Genomic DNA, 4,300 nt, shown 5'->3' with positions numbered 1-4,300 from the left:
TTTGCTTAAAGTCAGGGATACGAGAATGAATAGAGCATGTGTTTTTGCCCTTGGGGCAATTTAGAGACTGAGAAGAATAATAGAGTTATAACTATGTAACATTTTGGTTTGGAGCTTTGATTAAAATAATTATAAATAATGTCTAATGGGCATAGACAAAGAACATTCATACTTCCAAGGATGGGTGGACATTGAGAATGAAAATGAAAGATTAGAAAAGGAAAGATTTCTTTTGAGTGATTTGAAGCAGGATGTTGCTGGGCATTCACAGATATGACTTGTAGATACCGTGAAAGGGGAACAAGAAGTAATCTGATGAGTTTATAAGAGCGGTTCTCAAAGTGTGGTCCTTGGACAAGCAGCACCGGCATCATGTGTAACTCATTTGAGATGCAGAGCCTATGTCTCACCCCAGACCTACAGAATCAGAAACTCTGGAGGTGAGGCCCAGCACTCTATGATTCACACTATAATTTGAGGGCCACTAGCTTTAGAGAATGGAATTCCAAACTTGACTTCACATCAGAGTTATCTGGGAGTTTTAAAACATGATGCCTGTAGTAAACACTCTGATATTACTAACAGTAATTTCTTTTTGGATATATCTCCCCAGGCAAGAGAAACAAAAGAAAAAATAAACAATGGGACTGTATCAAACTAGAAAGTTTTTGCACAGCAAAGGAAACCATCAACAAAACAAAAAGACAACTGACTGATTGGGAGAAGATATTTGCTAATGATACATCTCATAAGAAATGAATATCCAAAATATATAAAGAAATCATACAAGTCAACAACAACAACAACAACAACAAAAAACCAAACAATCCAATTAAAAATGAGTAGAAGACCTGAACAGATACTTCTCCAAAGAAGAAATACAGATGGCCAGTAGACATATGAAAAGATGCTCAAGGTCACTAATCATCAAAGAAATGCAAATTAAAACCACAATGAGATATCACCTCACACCTGTCAGAATGGCTATCATCAATAAATCAAAAAACAAGTGGTGAGGATGCAGTGAAAAGGGATTTTTGTGGGATTGCAAATTGGTACAGCTGCTATGGAAAACAGTCTGGAGTTTTCTCAAAAAATTAAAAATGGTATACCTTTTGATCTAAGAATTGCACTTCTGAGTATTTATCCAAAGAAAACCAAAACAATAATTCATAGAGATCTATGCACTCCAATATTCATGGCAGCAAAATTTATAATAGCCAAGATATGGAAGCAAACTAAATGCCCATCAATAGATGATTGGATAAAGAAGTTGTGGTTCATATATACAATAGAATATTACTCAGACATTCAAAAAATGAAATCCTACCATTTGCAACAATATGGATGGACCTAGAAGTTATACTGAATGAAATAAGTCAGACAGCGAAAGATAAATACCATATGATTTCACTTATATAGAGAGAAAAATTTGGTGATGGACAGAGGGGATGAGGGCTTGGGGGACTGGGAGAGTGGGGTGAAGGGTTAAAGAAGTACAGATTAGTAGTTGATAGATGGTCATGGGGATAAGTAGCACAGAATAAGGAATATAGTTTGTGTTAATGTATTGGCTAGGTGGAAAACTAGAGGAGAGAAGGGGCAATTAGGGCGATCATTTTATAAACTATATAAATGTCTAACCAATGTAATATATACTTGTACTAATAAAAAAGTTAAAAAAAAATGATGCCTGTGCTCCATCCCAGAGAATATATTCTGAAGAAATTTAAACTCTGAGAGATTGAATAGTTTCCTTGAAGTAACATAGTTAATAGGTAGGAATTAATGTCCAGGTCAGCCTGATGCCAAGATCCATGTTTATTCATTCTGTTGCATAGACTGGCCAAACCATGTGAGGGCAGAGGCTGAACAGCCTTTCTCATGAGCACCTGGGATCACTGTAAAAGACTTCTTATTGTTTATTTCTGTCTCCTCAAAGAAAACATTCGTTGAAAAAATATGATGCCTGTGGATACTTTTTTGTATGTTGAGAATAACATATGAATACTTCTTAGCTATGTTTGTTTTATGTTACTTAAAAAAAATACATTTGTTTATAAACCCATGAACCATCTAGATTTACTATAACCTACCCTTATTTTCAGCAAATCCAGTATACAGAAATTTCATATATAATCAAAAAATAGAATCACCCTCGAACAGGGCAATATTTTCACTCCACAAAAGGATTCATGGCAGGGTTTCAAGGTTCTCAAGTGCAGTGCTTACCCAAATAGTGTGTGTACTCTTTGTGGTTCCTGAGATTTCAGTAGTACGCAAATGCATATTCAAAGGATTAATAGTTATGTATGATTTAATGGCTTTCTCTGAGCAATTATACTATCTGGTGTCTATGCTAGGGGCTTTACAATGGATTATCTCATTTACTCCATACAACCTTCAGTGAGATAAGTGATACAATACTACTTGTTTTACAGGTGAAGAAATTGAGGCTTAGGAAGATCAAATAACTTCCATGAGACAAAAACCAGGGCCTGATGGGAACAGGACCTCTAAAACAACAAATATGTCTGGACAGCTATGATCCAAAACCATTTTTTGCTGGCTATAAGCAGGGTCTCTGGAACCAGAGGAAATACACGGCACTTCATAAAATTGAAAGTGTTTATGCTCGAGATGAGACTGAGTTTTATCTAGGCAAGAGATGTGCTTATGTGTACAAGGTAAAGAACAACACAGTGACTCCTGGTGGCAAACGGAACAAAACCAGGGTAATCTGGGGAGAGGTAACACGTGCTAATGGAAACAGTGGCTTGGTTCATGCCAAATTCCGAAGCAACCTTCCTGCTAAGGCCATTGGACACAGACTCCGTGTAATGCTGTGCCCCTCATGGATTTAAACTTATCGAAAGTAAATAAAAAGGATTTCTTCTCTTGTAAAAATTAAAAACAAACAAAACCAAAAACAAAAAAACAAAAAACAAAAAACCAAAACCAAAACAAAACAATTTCCATGAGCTTTGTGGACTTAAAGGTAGTAAATTTAGTAAATTCAGAATTTAATTCAGACAGTCTGAAATAAGAGCCTGGCTTTAAACTGCTCTGATTCCATGTCATTCTGAGTATCTGAGTATCCACACAGCCCCTTTTCAGCAAAGCAGCTATAATGTTATTTGTTCCTTAGTAACTGCCAATGGCCGGGCACTAGGTGATCTAGGATGTGGTCTGAATCAAGAACTCTGTCTTTTAGGGGCATTCTTCATTGAGTTCTGCCTAACTGACCCAATTAGATATTTTCTTTCAAATAATTTTGAAATGTTTTAATTAGACAGTAGATTGGTTAGAAACTTGGAGACCCAGAGAAGTAGAATCTGAGTGCTGCGGAGATGGTTTTCTTTGTTTACCTAATTCTGGGTGTTTTCTTACAAGAACTCTCATTACTTGGGGTAAACTTGCCATATCTCTGTTCCTTGTCATCTCAAAGAGCCTGACTAATATAATCTCAGGAGAATCTAATGAGAATTATGTATGTATGGGTGTGGAAAATTAAAAATTTAGTTTTGAACCTCTATATTAGTCAGGGACGATTTTATCAGTCCAGAAACATGAATATAAGACTCCACCCATGATCATCGAGTTATTTGTATTGATACCTAAAATAGTGAAAGGGAGGGTGTGAGTTCTTGACCCAGTTCTACCCCAAGACTGCAAGAGGTCTCCAAGGGCACATTTATTTTTCACTCCTGCTGAAGCTTTGAGTGACCCTGGATTCAGCATGTGTTCTCCATAGTACATTTGAGAAATTGTGAAATCAACAAGATTGTAGAAGAGCTGAAATTCATACCTAAGAAGATTTTATTAGAAACAGATAATTTATGAATTTGCTTTTATCACGTAGGTATTTTAGACTAAATTATGATTCCTCATATACCTTGATGGAGACAGAATTATGACTTTTGTTTGCTAACATATATAATTTCTTTTTCTATTTGAGATTTCTATTTCAAACCTAGGTAACAGCTCACCTCTTGGGCTTAATATATAAACAGCTGAACCTCTCTTCTGCTCAAATAGCTGAAATGATCACCTTCTTTCAAATTTGGCCATAGGCAAAAACTTGAATAATATGTTCTCTTTCAGCATGCCAAGTCAGGATCTGAGAATATAAGACAGAGTCTTAGATTATTCCCCACTATTGCATGGTAGTGTAATATAACTTCAAACTAATTCCTTTTAAAAGTCAAATGTTTTTGCTTAGTATGTTATTAACCTAACTGTCCAAGTCATTAAATTTTTATTATAATAGTACTTAGAATAATTGGCAGGACATCTGCAG

General features: G+C 35.7%; 1 pseudogene; it reads left to right on the top strand.

Moving 5' to 3' along the window:
• Positions 1-2,530: 2,530 nt before the first annotated feature.
• Positions 2,531-3,240, top strand: LOC107517875 (annotated as a pseudogene).
• The last annotated feature ends 1,060 nt before the right edge of the window (positions 3,241-4,300 follow it).

Source organism: Rousettus aegyptiacus, unplaced genomic scaffold (genome assembly GCF_014176215.1).
Source record: "Rousettus aegyptiacus isolate mRouAeg1 unplaced genomic scaffold, mRouAeg1.p scaffold_m13_p_11, whole genome shotgun sequence".
Taxonomy (NCBI): domain Eukaryota; kingdom Metazoa; phylum Chordata; class Mammalia; order Chiroptera; family Pteropodidae; genus Rousettus; species Rousettus aegyptiacus.
This window is presented reverse-complemented; position numbering and strand designations above follow the sequence as displayed.